General features: G+C 39.1%; 1 long non-coding RNA gene across 3 annotated transcripts in view; it reads left to right on the top strand.

Moving 5' to 3' along the window:
• The window catches only part of LOC140640365 (uncharacterized), a 150,604-nt gene extending 128,651 nt beyond the window's left edge, over nt 1–21,953 (top strand). For 2 of the 3 annotated variants that reach the window (XR_012037073.1, XR_012037058.1), the window contains exon 6: nt 2,767–4,385. This is a non-coding gene — a long non-coding RNA (uncharacterized lncRNA). Of the gene's footprint in view, nt 1–2,766; nt 4,386–19,119; nt 19,262–19,791 lie in introns of those variants that run through there. The other variant, XR_012037065.1, reaches the window with a different exon arrangement.
• Nucleotides 21,954–24,514: the final 2,561 nt, after the last annotated feature.

Here is a 24,514-nt window from a genome sequence, read left to right as displayed (position 1 = left end):
CAATAAAGCATGCATCCCTTACAAGGACAACAGAGCAGCTATTCGAGGGGACTTTGACAATTTTACAGCGCAGGTAGGAGAAAGGTCAGAGAAAAAGAAAGGTATCTACTCCTCCTCGGTTTCCTGACATAAATAGAAAATTTAAGAACTAAGTTGCCAAATTTCTTTGTCATTAAAATGACCTATTAGGTCGAGGCTGAAGTAAGTATTGCGTGAATCTGATCTCACTTGGGGACTTTGAGAGCATTTAATCAGCCATCCATCACAAAAAGCCATATTATGGACATTCAGAGCCGCAGGAGCACTGCAAAAATCTAAGCACATTTCCATAAATGCAGCTCCAAAAATGTGTTGAGCAATGAAAACATTCTGAATATAGAAATTGGAAGCTGATATTTGAAAAGTTACTTTATACCATATTGTTTATGGCTATATATTAACCAGCCTAGCAAAAAAAGTTTTTCTTTTTTGGTATATATATGCAAAGTCAAATGAGACTAATAACTTTTGGTTAGGAAATAAGTTATTTCGCTGTATAGAAGAGTATCCACATGATAGAGTTAAGTGCAGAATTTTATAAATTTGGCATTATTTTTCTGTTTTCTATTCAAAATAGATACACCAACAAACTTACATCAAGAGTTAATTGTGCGTCAGCCTCTGTAGTTGGCACTAGAGAAAGAAAGATCACTAAAATCTTTATCCACATGTAGCACACAGGATCATAGAGAAGACAGACCCGCTAAGATATAATTTCAACATATTATGATGTTAATTCTTAGATATAGTTTTCTGAGTGCTAAGGGAACTCAGAGGAAAGGCATGGACAAGAGTCACAGGAAGGCTTCCTGAAAGTGCTCAGGCTTGGAAGATGAAAACAGTGAGCACCATGCATTGGATGGAGATTACAGTGTATCTCCTCACAATGAAATGAGAGCAGCGGGAACTGAGGATGGGATCTGGGATATTCCACAAATTAAGAGGCAAGTGGAGGAAGGGGAGACTTTGAAGATCAAGAAGTGATAAGAGAGGTAACAGTAGAGCCAGGAGAGAACGGTGCCACAGAAGCTTGTTGTGGAAAGCAAGAGATTACAGACAGCAGCTCACAGAGGGTGTAATGGTCCACAGAAACATGCACAGAAAAAGTAGAGAGAAGAGAGGATGGGAGCCATGTCCTCAAGCTAACGGAGGCACCAAGAATATGGGTGGAGTTGACCATGAGTAAGAGGAAGGAGCTCCAGTCTTCCACAACGGTGGCAAAAGACCCAAGAATGGGAGCAGGAGTAGGTAAATAAATGGGTGGGAGCACCAGAGTTTAATGTCATTCAACTCCAAATGGCTTCAGTTTTTTGTTCAAAATAGGCAACAAAATCATCTGCTGATGGGGATGACAGAGAGACTGGGGAAAGGGAAGGAAATGGTAGTTTAGGGACATTAGAGATAGAAGCAGAAGAGAAGAATTTTACTGAGAACAGGGGAGAGCATTGGGTTTGAGATGCCTCTGATTCAGATGGTTGTGTTTTTTTTTTTCCACCTAAAAGCAGGAGCCCAAGAATTAGAAGCAGGGAATAATAGCAAATGTTCGCTGAGCATTTACCATATATCCCACCCTAGTTTTAGCATCGTTATATTTTATGGCAGGCATAAGAACAACCTCTCCAAAATGCCTAATCCTAATTCCTGAGACCTGGGAATTTGCTACATTACGTGGTAGAGAGGAATTAAGATTGCAGATGGAATTAAGGTTGCTAGGGAGAGTATATTGGATTATCTGAGCTGGGCCAATATAAGAAGAGTCCTAATAGATAGAAGAGGGAGGCCCAAGAGAAGATGACAATGATGTGATGCGAAAAGAACTGAACCTGCCCTTGCCTTAAAGGTGGAACACCTGACCACGAACCAAAGAGTGCAGGTAGTCTCTAGGAACTAGAAAAAGCAAAGAAATGGATGCTCTCTCAGAACTTTCCGAAAGGAATGCAGCCCTGAGAACACCTTGATTTGGGCCTTGTGAGATGGTGCCAGACCTCTGACCTACAGAAATGTCAGATAATGAATTTGTATAGCTTCATTTTGCAAATTTATGGTAACTTGTTACAACGGCAATATAAAACTAAAACTCTTGTGTATTTCATTTCAATTTTTGCAACAGTATCTTACCAGTTGGGAAACTCTGTGAGTCGATCCTCCTCTCCTAGTTGCCCTGGATGTCCTAAGAGAGGTGGAGACAAATCTTGAGGAAGGAATGTTGTCATTTTATAAGGCTTCTGCCTCAGGGAAATATTTGTAATAGTTTCTAGGCAAGAAATAATGGACCACTTCTGAAGGCGTGGAGAGTTCAAAAGGGATTTTGATAATGTGGGGCTTTCAAATTCTTCCATCTAGATGTCCCCAGCACATTCTTTCCCTATCAATTCTCTGTTTCAGTATATGTGATTTGATGAGGTTGTGTATCAAGTCCTCTCAGCAATTTGACTCCCAATTAGGTCCCTGGCCTGATTTTCAGCCCAATTTATCCTCTGCTAACAGTAGGGGAGGGTCTCTTTAAGGCCATAAGAGAGTCCTTCAGGGTTGCACATTGTGCCCTGAGTTAGCGGTTGGTTATGTTGAGCCTGCCAACTGGACAACCCTTATAATTACTACTTCTTTCAAGTATTATTGAGCTTGAAAATGCCAGTATCCCAACCCATTTGACTCCAGTCAAGATTCTTAGTAGCTCTGATGTTTAAGCAAGTTAGAGGATAACCCCACTCTACTTTTCTCCTACAGGGGTCATTTTCTCCAGTTAGGACAATATCTAATTCCAGAGGCATCTGCTACATCTTAGAATGAAAATGATTTTCCTTCAAAATCAAGACAAAAGACTATGGAACACAGAAGCCTGAACTCCTAGATATAACAACTTGCTCGTGTTTTACCAACTAAATGATGAAAGGTCCCCCAACAGGGGTGCTTAGGAGGCTCAGTTGGTTAAGCATCCCACTCTTGATTTCAGCTCAGGTCTTGATCTCAGGGTTTTAAGTTCAAGCCCTGTGTTGAGGTCCAACTAGGTGTGGCACCTACTAACTAACTAACCAGGTCCCCAAAAGCTTCCAGCAGTCAATGAAGTTGAGGAAGATGAACTAGCATTGCAATTACAATGTTATGTTCTACTTTTGCCTTCCTCATATTGACTTTTAAGTTTTTTAAAGAATGTGGATTTCTACTGTGGTTTGCCATAATTTTTTTCCCTCATTTTTACTGTGCTAGAACTTTGTCAGGACTCATAGATGAATGAATCGATAAGACAGCATATGGTAAATCCATGTCTGCCATTAACTACAAATTTTCAAGGGGCCAGGCACCATACCTTTTGCATCCTTTGTCCATCTTTTCCCTCATCTCCCTGTTCTTAGAATAGCAGAACATGCTTGGGATTTACAATTGGAAGGCCAAGATGTCATGCCCAGGTTGGATATTTATTGCTTCTGTATGCCTGAACAGTAGCTCCCTGAGTCCCACCTTCTTCACATCTTAACTAGGGATAATCAGAAAACCCACTTGATATCATTCTAGTCTTCTCTTTGTTCATGCTTCTCCAGTCACACCATGTTGAATTTCTACAACATGCCAAACTCCCTTTCAGGGATTCTGTACTTGCTTTTCCTCTGCCTAACACACCTTTACTGCTACACACCAAATAGGTGGCTTCTCATTTTAGGTTTCAGCTTAAATGTTACTTTAGTTAAATCCCATGGCATCTTTCCTTGACTGTTCTATGTAAAGTAGATCTCACAAAATTCACCATTCCTGCACACTGTTTCCTTTAAAAAATGTATAATATTCTGTACTTGTCTTAATTATGTGTGTATAAAATTTGTACATCCACCTATAATGATACCTTTTAAAATGCTAGTTCAAAGGTTTCACACAAGTTGTGGCTCAGTTAAGCATCAGACTCTTGGTTTCAGCTCAGATCATGATCTCAGGGTCTTGGGATCAAGCTCCAGGTCTGGCTCCATGCTCAGCACACAGTCTGCTTGAGACTCTCATTCTTTCTCTCCCTCTGCCCCTCCCCTAGCTCACACTTTCTCTCTCTCTCTAAAGTAAATAAATGAAAATCTTTAAAATGCTAGTTCAAGGTTTCACACAAAACACACTCTTAATAAACATTTGTTAAACATGTGAATCTACTTCACGGACTTTGAGTGTATTAAAGATGCAATATATGTGGGCAACATTTTAAATTATTTTACCTGTACCGATTTCTAGATGCAAATAATATTTCATAATGTTCAAAACTGTTCCTTATCAGATCAATGATTTGATGCTACACCAAAAATAGCAGTGTATCTCTGAACTTTATGGATTTTTAGCATACGACAAAGTTTTAAATGCTCACATACATAATTCTTGCAATATTTTCTTAAAGTGTGTCGGTTATTTTATCCTAAGTAAATGGATTATGTGCAAAATTTGAGTTGTGAAAGAATGACACATTGTGAGAGCTCTAAATGTGTAAATGATTACATGCAAAGTGAAGAATTGCTTTCCCTTTTGCCTACCAGCCAAACTACTCAAATTCCTTTGATGTAGGAGTTAAGGGAAAAAGGAAATAAATATACCCCTGAAATGCCAGTCACAGAAGTGCCCATCAGCTCTGAGTCCTGCCTTAATTGAGCATTGGATATGCATGAGAATGAGCTACTTGCCAATGTCACATGATTTATATCCATAATCAGAAAAGTATGAGGCTTAAAGTTCAGGTGCAGATTGACATTCTCTAGCCTGCATGAAGCAGATCATGACCTTTCAAAGCCATAAGCAATCACTTAATGTCCATTTCTTCTCAGCCACCTGGAACATCAAATCAAGAAGCATCTTTGGAAAGCTAAGATTTTGAATTGCAAAGTGAGACCCAAATCATCCAGCTATTAAGCCTAAAGCTGGGCAAGGAGAAATTAATCAAGCAGTGGGTTTTTGAAAGAGAAATGTGGCTTCCATCTTTTATACATAAGGAGAAGCAAACATATTGAAATCTTTTTCCAGAAACAACATCCTTTGTGACTAGGATCCTTTGAACAGTTTAATGATAATGAGGTCTAGAGTCAACATTAGAAACACATGGAATGGGTATGTTGGTCCTTGGACACATGATGTTTCTAGAATCAGTCATGAGTCCACATGCATGTAACAATGTGAAGGCTCTCAGAGTCATGGGATCTGCCTTTAGTCCTTTATTTAATAGTTTTCTCAAACTAGAGCCTCCTACATTATTTCTATGTAAAAAGCAGGATATAATTCAAGGATTCAGTAACTGGCTGGATGCCTTGGAGTCCCATGGCCTTCATTTCACATGGGTCCAGATAGAAAAGAACACTATTGGCAATCACATTTTGAGTACCTGCAACATACCAGGCTCTATTACATGTCTTATCTCATTCAGCCCTCCCTCTAACACCATGATAGGAGTTTTTTTTAATGTTATCTACAAGGAAACTGAAACTAGCAAGTATGCATACAAACCTGTCTCAAATAGGCTCCAAGGCTCATGCTCTTTTTACCATACTATCTGTTCTTCACTTGACCTCTATTGAGTGTCAACCTAGTCTTCCCATCAACGTTAAGATCAGTGTTTGCCAGGAGGGCAGACTGGGTCACTGGCCAAAGAATGCGCCTTGTTTTTTAAGCTAAATTTAGCTCCCTGAAGGGTTTCCTCTCAGAAACTCAGAGCAGGATTTATTGACCTTGCCAGTCAAGGTAGTAGTGACTTTAAGAAAAGCCCAACTGAGTTTGCTCCCATCAGTGCTGATTGTCAGGAGCTAAAGTTGGTTCCCCCTGAACATTCTACCCTGGAGTTTAGGATAGCAGGAACTCTCAGCAGCAGCAGTTGCCCTCAGAGATGACGGCTCTCAGTAGTTAACTCTAAGTTGCCTCCCTGTCATCAATTCTAGCAATGAGACCCCTCAATAGCTAATAATCCTTTTAACTACTGTTGACAAACCATGAGCATAGTCCTTTATGGGTCTTCCAGTATCATTTAGCTCTGGCTATCAGTAGGTGATTATGAATAAAGTCACACAGATTTTGAGAGAAAATTCTTACAATTCCTATGCAAATTTCCACTCAGCATCATACTTTTGCCTGCCCCACTGGCCCTATTTCACTTAGCTTGAGGCTAGGAAGTACTCACACTTCTCTTAATCTGTGAAGGAGACTTCTCCGAGAAGACAGGAAGTACTTAGATTCAGGTTATATAAAGATATAATGCTATAAAAATGCTTCAAAAATCTCAGACTCTTGCTCCCTGGGGCACAGAGGCATCTAAACATCAAGACCCCAGGAGAGTCAAGAAAATCCTTAGTAGTTCCAGGTAGACTATTCAAATACAATAGTATTAGAAACCAAGTCTAAAGCGAGCCACATATAAAACATTTTTCTTTCTCTTCTGCCTTCTGTGATAATTTGATCTCCCTTACCTTGAAAGAAACCTTTATCTGATTTAATAATCTCTCTGCTATCAACCAATTTCTCTCCTTTTACTGTTTACTCTCTGGACTAGAGATAAACCTGCTGCAATATTCACCCCCCTTCATCTTTTTACAATGTGGTTTCTTCCACTGAAACTCTAATATTCTTGGATTCTAATGTATGCAATTCCAATGACCTTTGACCTTTCGGTTTCCTTGCCCTCTCTGTAGAACTTTCCAGGAGAGAAACCAAGAGCTCTGGTTGAGCTGCTCCCCAAAAGCCAGTACCAATTTACTAGTCACATGAGGGAACCATCTTGAAAGCAAATCCTCCAGCCCTCAGTTAATTACCAGCAACCACCAATATCTCCCAAGCTAAGGAGCAGAGACAAGCCTTATCCTGCTGAGCCCTGCCCAAGTTGAAGATCTATCAGAAAAAGATTATATATATTATATAATTATAATTATATAATATATATATAGAGAGAGAGCTATTTGAAGCCCCTGCTTTAACTAAAACCTATGACTTCAACCCTAAAGTACCAAACCCTCCTCTGAACCTCTCTGCACTATTCATCTATTATTGAACTATGCTATTTTATGTTACAAGTTATTTTTTCATTTGTTTGGAAACTACATCACCTGAGTGATGATTATCCTCTTGGAGACAGGTATCTTGTACTACATTTGTGGAGTTCTCTATGTTTACTTGCACAGCGACTTTCTAGGCAGCTGATACTCTATATAAGGATTTCTTGATTAATTAAATCAAAGACTGTGCTCTGTAAGAAAAAATTTGTGTCAGCCCTGCAAATGTGAGAGATGGCTCAGAGAAGACATGCTGAAACCCATCCAGACTCTGAGTTGATAACCACATTGACATTTTCTATAATAAAAGATCCCCATCATAGAAAATGCATATAACCACCAATTCTTCAATCTACTATAGTGGTTATTTAATGCTCTATTGGAATTTGATATCCAAATCTTGGAATTTATTTAAAAAGTCAAACTACATTAGAACCTTATCACTCAACATATAATTTTTTGATAGAGTTATAACAGAAAAGAATCAAGTTTTCAGTTAATCAGCTACAAACAAGCTATCTGTAAATAATAATTACCACTAATAGCCAAATTAGTTAGAATTCAGGTTTGTTCTCTTTGTTTTTATACTAATTTGTTTCCTTTACCCTAATCAGTTTCATCTAAGGATAATTAGAGAGACATAACTTCTGGCACAGTAGTATGAGGAGCTCTGTAGACTCACTCCCTAACAAAACAACCTTACCTGGTAAAAATTATTTTAAAACACCAACAACTATTTAAAGTCTCTAGAAATTGCCTAAGGGCAATACAGTTAATGAAGAAACATTTATTCAAGAAAAACTAATAAATCTTGGTAAGAACAAGGAGAGCCTATGTCAATTGAGTCATGATCTACTCTCTCCCTTGCCACTTCTCTCACAGCTTAACTTCTATTCCACAGAGGGCTCCCTTTCCCCCAAGCTACTAGCTATATCTCCCTGGGATGGACAGGTGCCAATATTTCTCATCCTCTCCTAGCTGCCTGTTTCAGAAGCTAATTTCTAAGCAAGAGTGACAAAGAGGCCAGGGGCTCCCTTCCTCCCTCCAACCCACTCTTAGCCCCGCTGGCAAAGATAGCTTATAACACTGAAGTCAATTACTATCACCACAGTTTGCTCATACAGAGCATATTCCACACTGGGAGAAGCAAGCTGGGAAGACCAGAAGCTACTGCTCCTGCCCAATGCCCTGGTCATTAGAGCAAAAATGGCACTCCAAAAGAAGTGGATCATTGTCCCTGCTCCCATATCCAAAGCAGTGACTCAGATTTTTGCATAGAGAGAAGGTAAAAGAATAAAATATGTAGAAACTCTTTCCAGACAATTTATTTGGAATTAAACGTGGGCAAGTTTAATCCTAAGGGATTCTCATAGAACAATGGAGATTTTGGTGTAGATAATTAAGTGGAGGTTGATAGCTCTATGAAAGCAATAAGAAAAAAATATAGGCCAACTAGATTACCAGAGTGAAGCAGGTAAAGAGATAACTACTATGATGAGCCCTCCTGAAGTCAGGAAGAAACCTCAAAGACTAACTCTGTAAAAGGCCCTGATGTAACTGGATCAGACTGTGGAGCACTGTATGTACTAGGACGTCACTGAAAACCATAGAGTAATCAGCCAGCAATTAGTGGAGCCTAACAGCTGGCTGTGATGCCAACAGACAAAAGTTTTAGCAGAGAGACCAGGAAAGTAGGCAGCAAAAGAGAGCCCTGCTAAAATCAGTCATCCAAGGGTGACTGTGCCCATACCCAAGGCTGCACCTTCCCAAGAATGGCATCAGAGGTTTCATGCTGCATGGGAGATAGATTTCACTTAAGTACTCCAGCCAAGTTACTAAGCAGATAAACAAGCAAATAGTAACAACAAACCTAGGAAAAGAGAAATCAGTAACCAGAGTAGCTACAATATATTATCACAAATGTTTGGTTTTCAACAACAAAAAATTATTAGACATGAAAAGAAGCAGGACAGCATGACCAATACAGGGGGTGGGGTGACAAGAAGGCAACAAAAACTATCTCCAGGAGGGCCTAGATCTTAGATTTAAAACAAGTTCACAGCAGCCACTATAATACGTTCAAAGAACTAATGGAAACTATGCTTTCAAAACTATGATGACAATGTCTCATCAAATCAGAAATAATAATAGAGATGAAGATAAAGCAACTGAAATGAAAACTTTACTAAAGGGATCCAAAGCAGATATGAATTGGTAGAAGAAAGAATCAATGATTTTGAAGATATGTTGATACCAGCTACACAATCCAATTAACAGTGATAGAAGGATGAAGAAAAATCAATAGTGCCTTAGAGAAATGTTGGACATTATTAAGAGCAGCAACCTATGCATAATGAGACTACCAGAATGATGGGAGGGAGGCAAGGGAGTAGAAAAAAAATATTTCAATAAAATAATGGCTAAAAACTCCCAAATTTGATTTTTTTTTAAAAGTGATCTACACATCCAAGAAATTCAACATAGTTCAAGAAGGATAAATACAAAAAGATCCACAGCCAGACACCTCTTACCTGATATGTTAAAAGACAAAGAAAAATATCTTGAAAACAGCCAGAAAAAGAACTCATCAAGTAGAAGAGAACCCCAAAAAGATTAACGGCTGACTTCCCATCAAGAACAATAAGACTGGAAGGCAGTGAGAGGACATATTTAAAGTGCTAGAATTTCAAAACTAGGTCAAGAAACTTATATCCAGAAAAATAATGTTTCAAAAATGAAAGCAACTCAAGACCTTCTCAGATAAATAAAACTGAGAGAATTTGTTGCTATCAGAATATCTCATAAGAAGTATTAAGAGAAGTTCAGGCTGAAAGTAAATGACCACAGATAGTAATATAAATCTATATGAAAGAGCAAAGAGCACTGATAACTATGTAATTATAAAACACAATATAAATGCATATTTCTTCTTCTTTCCCTTAGTTTATTTAAAAAACAGCTGTGCCAAAAATATGCATATAAGTGTATTTGGGGGCCTAAAATGTTGAAATGCAATACAGTTGATAATACCAAAGAGGAGGTGAGTAGGAGCAAAGGTATAATATAGTAAGGAAATTATACCATACGCTAACTAAAAGTGAGAGGAAGAAATGAAAATGGCAAATAAGACAGTTAATATAACAAACTCTATAAATATATACTTGCTCTCCTTTCCTCTCTCGGCTTCTTAAAAAGATATCAATTGTATAAAGCAATAATTACAGCAATGTATTTGGGGGTTTGTTACATAGATGTGATATGTATAACAATAGCAGCACATAAAAGGGGAGAAACAATAGAGCTATATAGGAGTAACTTTTCTAGTATTTCACTGAAATACAGGATAAATCTGACATGCAGTCTGAAAATTAAGATACAGATGGTACATCCCAGAGCAACCAATAAGTAACTAACTCAAAAATACATATAATGTAATGTCACACTAGAAAATATTCAAAAGAAAGAAGTAGAAGAATTCAGGAACAAAATCTTATGGATTCAATTATGTCCCCCCCAAATTCATATGTTGAAGTCCTAATCCCTCACCTCATAATATTACTTTATTTGGCAACAGGGTTTTTACAGAGGGAATACAGTTAAAACGAGGTCATTATGGTGAGCCCTAATCCAATACAACTAGCGCCCTTATAAGAAACAAAAATCTGGACACATGAAGACAGAGAGAAGATGATGTGAACAGAGAGAAGGATAAGATGGATTTTTTAAAGCCAAAGAGAGGGCAGCCTGGGTGGCTCAGTGGTTTAGTGCCACCTTCAGCCCAGGGCCTGATCCTGGAGACCTGGGATCAAGTCCCACGTCAGGCTCCCTGCATGGAGCCTGCTTCTCCCTCTGCCTGTGTCTCTCATGAATGAATAAATAAAATCTTAAAAAAAAAAAAAAAAAAAAGCCAAAGAGAGAGACCAAAGAGAGCCAAAGAAAGAACCAACTCCATTGACAACTTGATCTCAGAACTTCGGGCCTCTATTTGTTGTTTGTGTTGTGTGTGATAAGCTCTCCAGTTCATGATACTTTGTTATGATGGCATTAGAAAACTAATGTCTATATAGAAAACAAAATGTAAAATGACAGATGTAAATCTAACTCTGTGAACAGTAACATAAGTGTGAATGGACTGAACATTCCAATCAAAAAGCAGAGACTGTCAAACTGAATAAAAAGACTCAATTATATGCCATCTACAAGAGACACATTTTAATTTCAAAGATACAAATAAATTGTAAGTAAAAGGATTAAACAAAAGATCATACCAACAGTAACCATAAGAAAGCTGAAGTGACTATTATCTGACAAAATAGGATTTAAAACAAAAAAAAATGTTAAAGAGAAACATTTAATTATTACAAAAGATTCAGTCTATCAAGAAAGATAACAAACATATATGTACCTAACACAGAGCCTAAAACACATAAAGCAATTAACAATGTCAAACACTGACAATCAACAATGGTTGAAGACTTTACTACTCCAATTCCAATAATAAATAAACCAAAAAGGCAGAAGATGGACAAAGAGAAGAGCTGAACAACACTATAAACTAGTTAAACCTAACAGAGACTCTACCTGCCAACAACACAATATACATTCTTCACAAGTGCACATGAGACATTCCCCATGACAGATCATATGCTAGGCAGTAAAACAAGCCTCAATAAATTTAAGAGGATTGAAATCATAGAACTAATGATCTCCACAATGGAATCAACTTAGAAGTCAGTAACAGAAAGAAATTAAAGGAATTCAGAAATATGTTGATATTAAACAACACACTCCTAAATATCCAATAGGCCAAAGAAGGAACCACAAAGGAAATTATAGAATACTTTGAAATGAATAAAAATTAAAATACAGTGTAGAAAAATCTATGGGATGCAGTTAAAGCAGTGCCGAAAGGGAAATTTATACCCTATGTTAAAAAAAAAAAAACAAAAACAAAAACAAAAAACTCTAATAAATAACCTAACATTCCACCATAAGACACTGGAAAAAGAAGATGCACTAACTTTAAAACAAGCAAAAATAAATAAATAATAAAGATTACAGTACAAATAATGAAATGGAGAATAGAAAACCAGGGGGTAAAATAAACAAAACCAAGATTGTTTGGGAAAAAAAAAATTAAAACCTTTAGCTAGACTAACAAAAAAGAGAGAACATTCCATTACCAAAATTAGGATGAAAGAGGGAACAAAAGTACTGACCTTACAGAAATGAAAAAAAACCCAAAGATACACTATGGGCAATGGTATGCCAACAAAACAGATAATCCAGATGGACTGGATAAATTCCTAGGGAGGTACAAACTACTAATTCAAAAAGGAATAGAAAATCTGAATAGATCTATAACAAGAGATTAGTAATATATTTTTTTAAAAAACTATACACAAAGAAAAACCCAGGACTCACTAAAGAATTCTACTAAACATTAAAAAAGAATCAATACCAATACTTCACAAACTCTTCATAAAAATAGAAGAGGAAGGAACATTTCTCAATACATTTTATGAGGTCAGTATTACCTCGATACCAAAACCAAAGATAACAAGAAAGCTACAGATCAGTATCTCTTACGAATACAGGTAGAGAAATCAATAAAATACTAGCAAAGAAAATCAAACAACATATTTTTTAAAAGGTCATAAATCATGATCAGGATATAAAAAGGATTATACACCATAACCAGAGGGATTTATTGCAAAAATATAAGACTGGTTCAACATCCAAGTATGATTAATATATGTTTTAATAAAAATAAATGACAAAAAACACACAATCATCTCAATAGTAGCTAAAAAAAATTTAACAAAATAAAATAATCCCTTTGTGACAGAAACACATAACTAAGTTGGACTAGAAAGGAACATCCTCAATCTGAAAAAAGAGTACCTATGAAAAACCCAGACCTAAAGAGAAGAATAAACAGGAAGATTCCACCAGTTGATAAGTATGCCTATTCTAATTATGCATTCTTTAACGGAGAAAATCACCACAGGGAGGGTTCAGGGATCCACTGAGAGATGGGCCTGATCTAAAACTCCATTGGTCACCTGACCTCCATAAGCGCCTCCACTGATTGATGGGGTACAGTCACAGATGTTGGGTCTCTTGGACTTAGTTTAGACCAGTTTCCAGTAATCCCCAAAGGGTCTAATTATTTCCTTTCCTCAATATACAATTACTCTGGTAAAAGGCTATAGGTCCCATCAGGGGAACTGGGAGAAAGATTAACAGCGTAAAGTTTTGGTAGTGTACTGAGGTCTTTCCTCAAGGAGACACAACCCCCTCCTCATTAATGGGTTGTGGGTCTATAAGTTGGCTCAAGTCTGGGAACTGATTTTAAGACCATGACTGTTTTTAGGATTCAGGTTAAACTTTCTTTTTTTCATTTGGCTTAAAGTTTTTCTGCTTGTACCAAACAAAAATTTAGTAAGCTTCCTGTAAATTTTACTTCTCATTGTGATTAATTAGCCAGAGCCATAGTTCTACACAAGTCAGACTACCCATTGCTGCTTTGACTTTACTGTATATTATAGTAGCCATTCCACTTGCCCTTTGGTGGTGGAGCCCCTGCCACTCAGGATCCAATTATACCCATTGCATTTCAGTTTCCTGATTCATTGACTGCAGTTTCCACTGTGAACTCTAGCCTACGGAGAAGAGTGGTCAGCTCTCCTCACATATTTATTCCTCACAATGCTAGTGGAAGGTCTAGCTTTTGGGTCCTCCCAGGGAGGAAGAGTAGGCTTTACATAACAAATCCACTCTAACATTCCAACCTCTCTAAGTCTTTGAATCTCTTCCTCTACAGTAAACCAAGGTATGTCCACCATTTCCAATTCACTCATGGTCAGCCACATTTTGGTCCATGTTTCATTATCCTTAAAAGAAAAAAATCTAAATGCTTCCTCCCTCCCCCAGTATCAGGAACAAGACCAGGATAAGTGTTCACACCACTTCATTCAACATAATAGTGTCAGACAATTAGTTACATTAGACAAAAAAAATAATGAGAAAAAAAGGCATCAGATTCTAAAGGAAGAAGTAAAGCTATCTCTGTTTACAGATGATATCATCATGTATATAGAAAATCCTAAGGAATACACTTAAAACTATTAGAACTAGCAAATGTGTTCAGGAAGGTTGCAGGTTCTAAGATCAATACACAAAAATCAATTGTGTTTCAACACAAAAGTAAGGAATAAATCCAAAAATGCAATTAAGAAAATAATTTCATTCACAATGGCATAAAAAAAAATAAAATACTTAAGAATAAATTTCACAAAAAAATTCCAAAAATTATATTCTGAAAACTACAAAATACTGCTGAAAGAAATTAATACCTGATTAGAAAATATCCTGATTAGAAAAAATCTGAATGTATTTTCTAATACCTGATTAGAAAATAATGATATTGAACAATATTCAACATCATTAATATAACAATACTCCTCAAATTAATTATAGATTCAACACAATCTCTGTCAGATCCAAACTGGCTTTTTAATAGAAATTGGCAAGCTGTTCCTAAAACTCATATGGGAATTTAAGGGACCTTAGAACAGCCAAAACAATCTTGAAAAAGAACAAACCTGGAGGACTTAAACTTTCCAGTTTTAAAATTGACTGCAAAGTTACAATAATCAAGACAGTGTGACACCAGCATAAATGCAAATATACAGAGCAAGTGAATAGAATTAAAAATTCAGATTTTACTCTCACACTAATGGTCAGCTGATTTCAATGAGGTTAAGAAGACATTCAGTGTGGAGATCCCTGGGTGGCTCAGCGGTTTAGCACCTGTCTTCGGCCCAAGGCGTGATCCTGGAGTCCCGGGATCAAGTCCCATATCAGGCTCCCTGCATGGAGCCTGCTTCTCCCTCTGCCTGTGTCTCTGCATCTCTCATGAATAAATAAATAAAATCTTAAAAAAACAAAAAAGAGAAGACATTCATTAGAGGAAAGGACAGTCTTTTCAACAGATGATGCTGGGACAACTGGATATTCATAAGCAAAGGAATGAAGGTGGACCCCTAACTCACATTATATATAAAAATTAACTCACACTAAATGTTACAAGGTAAATGAAAGAACTAAAAATAAACAATACTTAGAAAAAAATCACAGGCATAAATTTTCACGACCTTGGATTAGTCAACGGTTAAATATAGAGAATAGACTAAGCAACACCAAAAATGGGTAAATTAATTTCATCAAAAAGTTTTTTTGCTACACCATTAAGAACACCACTAAGAAAGTTAAAAGACAATCCATAGGAGAAAATATTTGCAAGATATATATTTGATAAGTGATAAAGAGCTCTTAGAACTCAATAATTGGGGCAGCCCGGGTGGCTCAGCGGTTGGGTGTCTGCCTTTGGCCCAGGGTGTGATCCTGGAGACCTGAGATCGAGTCCCACGTTGGGCTCCCTGCATGGAGCCTGCTTCTCCCTCTTCCTCTGTCTCTGCCTCTCTCTGTCTCTCATGAATAAATAAATAAAATCTTTTAAAAAAAAAACTCAATAATTTTTTTAAAAACAGTTCAAGAGTAGGCAAAAGATCTAAATAGACATTTTCCCTAAGAAGATTTACAAATGACCACTAAGCACAATAAAATACACTTGACATCATTAGTCATCAGGGAAATAGAAATAAAAATGATAGTGAGATACTAACTACTTCATATCCATGAGGATGGCTATTATTAAAAAGACAACACAAGTGGTGATGAGATTAGAACCCTCATATACTGCTGATGGGAATGCAACATGGTGCTGTCACTTTGGAAAATGGCCTGGGAGTTTCTAGAAATGTTCAACCGTTGTCGTATTACCCAGAAATGTGATTCCTAGGCATGTAGTCAAGAAAAATGAAAGCACATGTTCACACAATAACTTGCACATGAATGTTCATAACAGCATTATTCATTATATCCAAAAAGTAGAATAATCTAAATATCCATAAACTGATGAATGAATGAATGAATGAATGAATGAAATGTGGTACAGCCACACAATGGAATAGTATTCATTCAGTCAAAAACAAGAATGAAGTACTGATACATGCTACAGCATTGATGAATCATGATAACATTTTGCCAAATGAAAGAAGTCAGTCACAAAAGACCACGTGATTCTCTTTATATGAAATGTCCAATTTAGACAAATCTGGAGAGACAGAAAGTACTTTGTGGTTGTCTAGGGGTTCAGGCCTTGGGAGAAAAGAGAGAGACTGCTGATGGGCATGGGATTTCTTTTAGAAGTAATAAAAAGTGTTCTAAAATTGGCTATGGGGGTGCCTGGCAGGCTCAGTCAGTAGAGTAGATGATTCCTGATCTCAGGGTCCCAAGTTTAAGCCCCGCATTGGGCATGGAGCCTACTTAAAAAAAAATAAAATTGAGTGGCACCTCGTGACTCACTGGTTGAGCATTTGCCTTTGGCTCAGGTCGTGATTCCCGGGTCCTGGGATCAAGTCCTGCATCAGGCTCCCTGCAGGGAGCCCGCTTCTCCCTCTGCCTGTGTCTCTGCCTCTCTCTGTGTCTCTCATCAATAAATAAAGTCTTTAAAAAATAAATTTGATTATGATTTTACAACTTGATGAATTCTGTACTTTCAAGAGAGAGGTGAAACATATGATTATATGAGTTATATCTCAAAAAAGCTGTTACGTGTAAAAGATCATTTGAACATGTTTAACTTGTATAAAATACATTCACTCCTGGTTTTAAGTTATTAAAATGTCCCAGAAACCAGCTCACAATTCCCGGCTGCTTTGGTCTTCTCTGAAAAGAAAAAAAAAAAAATGGTTCAGGACATATAGACCATTTTTAGCCTTAAATAAAAATACTTCTTTAGATGAAGAGTTAAAGTCAGAATGTGTTACAACATCTCCCTTGGGACGCCTGGGTGGCTTAGTGGTTGAGCATCTGCCTTTGGCTCAGGGCATGATCCCAGAGCCCGGGGATGGAGTCTCACATTGGGCTCCCTACAGGGAGCCTGCTTCTCCCTCTGCCTGTGTCTCTGCCTCTGCCTCTCTCTCTCTCTCTCTCTCTCTCTCTCTCTCTCTCGGTCTCTCATGAATAAATGAATAAAATCTTAAAAAAAAAAAAAAAGTCTCCCTTCTCTGTCTTTCTGGTAAAATGACTTTAACTCTTCACTAGAGGCTTGTTTACAGGAGATGGGCCCATGTAGATAGTGGAGGGACCTAGGTAGAGTCTTACAGGCAGAAACAATCCCACTTCCATCCAGATGCTCCACTGTCCAGGGGTTGGTCCCTGGGAGTTTGTGGGATACCCATGATGACAGAAAAGGGATATTTAGGCACAGTGCAGTCAATTTTCTCATAGCTTTTCAGCACATGAAAGGTACCAGTCTTCTTAGCACAATTCTCAGCTTCTCCTTCTTTTTCCCTTTTTTGAGGCTGAAAGAACTCATTCTGCCTGACTTCAGGCCACACCTCTCTATGCTACAGCTCCACTGATTAGTGGTAAAACATTAACTACAGAAATTAATACCTGGATATGTAAATTCCATGTCCCAACTTTAGGAAAGGTCAACGTGAAGGCCAAATAAGGTTCCTTAGCACAGGATTTCCCAGACCCTTCAATACATCCACGAGCCAGGACTATCCTCCAGGAGAGGTTTCAAGTTCACAGGATATCTCACACCTATTTGACTAGTAAAGGTTTTCCCCAGAAAATCTCATGGAACTAATGTCCTACAGAATACACTTGGAGCAACACCAGTGTATCCCAGTCCATTTGTTTTAGTGATGAGAAAACTGGAGCCCAGAGAGGCTAAGTGACTGGCACGAGTCATGCTGTAAGTTGCCGAGGGAGCCCCAACTTGAGCCCAGATCATCCATCTCTCAGGTGTCCTTTGCTCAGTGATAGCACAATGGTCATGGCTTAACCTGTGATGAAAAGCTCATGAGTCATCCTTTCTGTGTTGTGTCTTAGAGGGTGTCATCCTCTCTCAGTGTCTAAACCAGAGGAATGAAATATTTGTGCCATCCCCACAATCAGCAACTGTCAACTAGTAGAAGATAAACATGATGAGCTCTCACTAGGGACACAGAAATGAGGTTTTTAAGCAGCAAGGATATTTTCTCCCTCTCCCATGCCCCCTCTATTAGATGGGTGCTAAAACACTGGGACCCTAGAGGATGACAAAGCCATACAATTGAACAAGGTCTGTTTCCTGAACCTGCATGCAGAGGGAAGCCACAGATGTGCCTGCAAAGAGTCCCATATGAACAAGAAAGAACCTTCTATTGTGATAAACCACTGAAAGTTCTGAATTTGATACAGCAGTTCACATAGCCCTGATTAATACAATGAAACATTAAAAAAAATACAAGGGAAGAGATGAGGGATGTCAAAAAGCAGGAGATGATGGATTCGGAAATTTGAGGACACAAAGCCATTCCGTCTTAACTAGAAAGAACCTGGCACAAAACAGATCAGCCCTTATTCTCAGGGACCAAGGGACCAATCTAGATCACATCAGCTCACTACACCTTCTACATGGTATCTCCTCCCCATTCCCACTGCCAGACCCCGAGGAGTCATCTTCATCTTCTGGCTGAATTATTCCAAATAATTTCCGAGGGGTTCTATCTTCTGTAAGCTGTCATCATCCTTGCCCCTTACTAAACCATTCCCCATGCTGTGTTTAGAATCACCTTCAAAACACACAAATCACATGATGACCCACATTTCTCCTACTCATTCCCGTAGCTTGAATCACTTCAATTAATTCCCAGTGTGACTACAGTGAAGGATATATGGCCCTCCTTTTCAGCTCTCACCACCCCTGTCTTTGGACTCTATTCCTCAGCCATTCGGAACTTCCTTTGACTCCTTGATTGGGTCTTGCTTCTCTTGCCTCTCAGCTATCATGGGGAATACTTCAACCTCCTGAAATGGGCTGCTCTTTTCCTTCTTCCCTGCTAAGGCCTCATCTCTTCCTTTACAACAGTGTGACTAACTCAACTTAGTTGTCACCTTTTCTGGGAAGCCTTCTCTGATCATCTCAGATGGTGTTAACTTTTTATTTTCTGTTTGCCCTTAGTACCCTGCCCATGTCCCATCACAGAGTGTTCATGCTCTAATTGTATGCTTATCAATACCCTCTTCTGGAATGATCCTTGAGGACACAAACACCTCATTCACCACCGGATCTGACCACTGCTTGGGGACTTGGAACAAAACAGGTGCTTGCAAGTTGTTTCTCAAGGGAATGGAAGAGGGGGGGATGGATAGTTGGGATGGAGGCCCATTCTGTCCAAGCCTAAGAGAAAGCTTTACTTAAGGGAGTAAGCAATGTTGTTTAACTATTAGTGAACACAGGGTTGGATTTTTCTCCTTGTTATTTAATTCTGCTCCACAAAATGTCTTTTAATGTATGACACTCTAAAGTTGTTGTGTTTGCCTGTTTTAAAGGATGTGATTAATTTATTTTGTGTATTTATTAGAGAAATCTGCCTGGTTGGTCACAAGGAATGAAGCGTGCACAGGCACAAAGCGTTAAGATTTTGGCTTTGAAGTCAGGATGTCTGTGTTGAGTCCTGCCATAAGATTTACCACAACCATATGACCTTCGGCAATGAAATAATGTTTCCACAATCCTTAGCAGAGTGTTTGGTACATATTAAGAACTTAACAGCTGGTGGCAATAGTTATTAATGTTGTATTTGCTACAGAAACTAATATTATCATCATTCTGCCCTAATATTGTCCTCAGATCATGATGGAGACATTACCGGGGTATTGTACACTGTGTGCAGGATAAGTAACCAACCAAGACCAGCCCTGTGAGATCATCAGGGAAGACCTAATTCTCATCATCGGACAGACAAGAAAAGCCAGAGTCAGCAGGGTGAGGAGACCTGCTCGTAGTCACGTAGCCAGTCAGGGCAGAGCTGAGACTCAAACAAGAACTTCCAATTCCAAAGCCAGTTCTCTTTCCACTACACTGCACGGCCTCTGGGCTTTAGCACTTCCAGGTCCTACAGCTTCCAAGTTTCTAAGATCAAATAGGACTTAGGATTCCAAATAAACACACTGGGACTGACTGTTCCCCTCTCTCCATTCATAGATGCTTGAGATTGTGGCCTCCCGGAGCATTGTGCCTGGGCAGAGCTCCTGGCTGTGGACCCTCTTCCTGGGCTCCCCTCTGCCAAGAGGCCAGACTGGTTCCCCAAGAGACCGTAGTGTCCTTTTATGAAGTAGCTGCTGTAAATCCCCCAGGCCCAGGCTGGAATGCCAGCTACCCCCTGCACTCCAAAAGCCAGAGATGCTGAGTAGATGTATACCACCGAGACTGAACACACTTGCCACTTGAGTGAACATTAGGGTGTGCTAAGTCTCTGAAGCCTAGTTCTAAGTGCAAACTGCCAAAGCAGGTAATACACAAAGTACTCGGAAAGTCATAGATTGTCCAAGCTTGATAGGACCCAAGGCCTTATCTTTGTCTGAACTATTTATTTTGTAGAGAAAATCTGAGCAGAGAAAAGGATAGGAACAAATATCCAGGGCATTGGTGGTGATGGAGGGAGGGGGTGTTCTGAATTTCATTCCACTGTCCTTTCCATCACACTAATACACACTTTTCTGGAGCATCATCGTAATTGGATAGTCCTTATGGAGGTAGACTGCCTCACAGGTAGAAACCTGCTTAGGGCATTTGCCATCACTGGTGAGCCATTTTTGACACAGGTCATCTTTAGTGATCTGGAATGATCTGGAACACCTTCTCAGGATGAGATGGTTATTGGGAGGAGGGGAATGCCTTAGTCTGGAGACTTTGTAACAGAAGCCCTAAGAGAGTCCATACAGAGGTGTGGACAATTGTAGAGCTGTCAAGAATGATGCTCATTGCTGGGTTTTTCAGAGAAAATGCTCTGGAAAGACAAGACATTCAAAAGGTCAGATCAGGGAAGCGGCTATCAGCCATCCAGTTACAGGAGGAAGCTCTTCAATGGGATTAGAAAATCCCCAGGCACCTGCCCTCCATAGGTGGGAGGGAAATTTTAAAGGGACCAAGCTGCTTTCAATAGTTCCTGGAAACTGAAGTCTTCGAGATCCTATAGAAACCCACAGGGGATCCCTGAACCAGATTTGCTTCCATCAGACAGATGGAGAACCTATCAAATGTCCCCTGTTCTTCCCACTGTCCCAGTCACAAATCAGGGACAGGTAACTCCCTACAGTATGCCAGTGGCATGCCAGAGGAGTAAAGGAGTCTGTCCAAAGCAGACAACCATTTTCAATCATGGTGAGCTGAAAGTACAGCTGAAGAGGAAAATCATCTCTTAATTCCATCCCATCTAAGTCAGGAGACAGCATTTTTTTTTTTTTTAAAGTCTTAAACCTTCATTGTCCTTTTTGGTAGGGTTGCATGCAACAGTTTGAATAAACATCTGACAGATGACTAGGTAAATGAATGAATGAATGAATGAATAAAATGTTTGAGTTAATGAGTAAATGCACAAACTATCCAGGCAGAGAATGACTGTGGAGATACACAAGGGAATTGTGAAACCTTCATAACGCATGCATATATTTGCATGATTCCGTGCTGAAAAAAGAAGTTTATCTGTTTATATAATTCTGATCGGTACAGCATTTCCTCTTCTGTTCTTTACTCTCCTGGACTGTGTATAACAAGAAACCTTTAACTATTTTGTTCTCTGAACATTTGGGCAGAATGAAAATAACTTTTTGGTGTTATTTCTTTTATTTCTCTAGCCAGTCGAACATTTGTTCCCAATCCAGAGCCCAAATGAGCTATTTTTCACTTAAACTCTTCCAGTCCTGTCTGTTGCCACCACCTGGCCTTGTCACCGCAACATTCCTTAACACCCTAGTAGACAAAAAACAAATGGAAGGCAGAAGACAGCAAAGGAGTAGAACCGGGGGGGGGGGGGGGGGGGGCTCTGGAGGCAGACGGCCCAGGGCTGTCTGCCTCCAGAGCCCGAGTCTTGTGTCCAGCATCTGATGAAGTGGCTTTGGGCAAGTTACCAACCTCTGGATGATAATGGAACATGCTCTGTGAATGCCATTATAAGTAGTCATGCAAGGAAAGTACATTGTATCATGTCTATTATACAATGAGCGCTCAATAAATTTTAGTTGCTGTTATATTGCATTGTTATGTTATATTGGATTGCATTATATTACATCATATTACATGTCCTACCGGATTGCTCGGTGTTGTATCATATTGTATTACATATGGCGCTAGTAAATTTACAGGGTCTTGCAGAACCAGTGCATACAGGTGTATTGGCCAAAGTCACACCCTTCAAAAATATCTCCTCTAATCATTTCTGGACTTTCTTCCCCAGACTCAATTTTGCTCCTTCGTTCTCTATTAGGTACATCTAGAAAGTAGAATACATTGCTCTTCAAGGAGAAAACCTACTTGTCCTTCCTGTCACACTTTCCAGCTGCATCTGTGGCCAGGCTAAGCTGTCTTGCAGTGCTTTCTCCTCCTTCCCACTCAGAAGTCACTGGAGTTCAGTCCTGAAGGGAGCTCTGTGTCTGTGGAAGAAAATGCACTTCCATCTCCTTTGTTGACCTGACTTTCACCCTTCCCCTCCAGCATTCCAAGCTCCCACTCACATCAGCAAGCTGCATTTTTAAAAGTTGACTGAGATTATGAAAGCTTAAGTTTAGGCGAGCTCCAGGATAGGGCCAATGCCGAGTCTGACAGCTTGTTTTACTCCCTCCACTGGGGCAACCAGGCCAGGGTTGTGTCACTGATAAAGGCCAGGGTTTTCTAGCAGCCTTGGACTGTTGGGCTTACTCTAGGGGAGGTATTTGATGCTGAAGACATGTCATCAGATCAGAGAAAATAGGTACGTGGCACAACTCTATTCTTACACCAGCGGTAAACACAGTTGGTTACCTTCTTTCTATCTTCTCCAGATTATAGAATCCCCATTTCTAAAGGGTGGCAACATGCTCAAGGAAGATAGAACTCTTCCCTCGGCCTGAGAGAATGAAATATAATTGGCTTATGCCAAACATGGCAATCTCACGCCCCTTTACATGTGACTGGCTTGGGAGTGGGCATGTGACCCCGTGAGACTAAAGGGACAGTCTCTTGATGGATTCTTCTCAAAATATTTGTGTTTTCTGTTAGAGTAGTAGCAAGTTCTATCCTGTCTGACTTGATTGTAAATGCATGGAAACATGATACCTGGAGCTACAGCAACCATTTTGTGATCATGAGGTAACAAGCCAAAGGGGCAAGGATAAAGGTGAAAAGATAGAACATGGGGTTTTAGATAATATCATTAAGCTTTTGAACCAATCTGGAACCAGTGTCTTCTAGACTTTTATAATTTGTGAGGTGATTAACAGTTTCTATTGTTTTAGCCACTATTTCTTTTCTGCTACTTGCTACCAAACACATCTTATGTGATAAAAACATTATCCAACACATGTTGCAATTTTTGTATTTATATCTGTGGATTCTGTCTCTAATTTTTATATTTTTAACATTGAATTAGATCTGGGCACTTGGCAAGGGTCAATAAATGTTTGTTCAAAAGCTGTTTCGGTGATTTAAAAAATCTAAAGTATGGGGGTGCCTGGGTGGCTCAATCGGTTAAACATCTGCATTTGGCTCAGATCATGATCCCAGGGTCCTGGAATCAAGCCCTACATCGGGCTCCCTGCTCAATGGAGAGTCTGCTTCTCTTTCTCCCTCTTCTCTCTCTCTTTCTGTCAAATAATTAAAAGTTTTACAAAGAAAATATTAAGTATGTGTGTGTGCACACATGTGCACACTCACATGCACACATAATGGAATATCGCACAGCCATAAAAAAGGAGATCTCACAATTTGTGACAGCATGGATGGACCTAGAGGGTTTAATGCTAAGTGAAATAAGTCAGACAGAAAGACAAATATCATATGATTTCACTCATATGTGGAATTTAGCCAAAAAATGAATAAATAAGCAAAGAAGCAGAAGCAGACCCATAAATGCAGAAAATAAACTGATGGCTGCCAGAGGGGAGTGGGATAAGAGAACAGGCAAAATGGGTGAAGGGGGTGTGGGAGACACAGGTTTCTAGTTATGGAATGTGTAAGTCACAGGGATGAAAGGTACAACACAGGGAATAAAGTCAGTGGCACTGTAATTAGGTTGTGTGGTGACGGATGGCAGCTACACTTGTGGTGAGCACAGCATGAGGCATAAACTTGTTGAAGCACTATGTTGTACACCTGAGGCTAATGTAACATTGTGTGTCAACTATACTCAAATTAAATATAAAATAACTTCTGAGGTTGGTGAAGCATGAAGTTGAGGATTCCATTTTAGGTTTAATAAAATTCTTGTTTCCCTTCCTGCCAGGGACTCCTTCATCTCTATCGGATCCTTCACTGGAGCCAAAGCATGGTTGACAAGACCTATGAAACACTACTGGCATTGTGGCTACTGCTGAAAAGT

This window comes from Canis lupus, chromosome 1, assembly GCF_048164855.1.
Source record: "Canis lupus baileyi chromosome 1, mCanLup2.hap1, whole genome shotgun sequence".
NCBI lineage: Eukaryota > Metazoa > Chordata > Mammalia > Carnivora > Canidae > Canis > Canis lupus.
The sequence above is the reverse complement of the archived record's forward strand: the minus strand, read 5'-3'. Positions and strand labels throughout refer to the sequence as shown.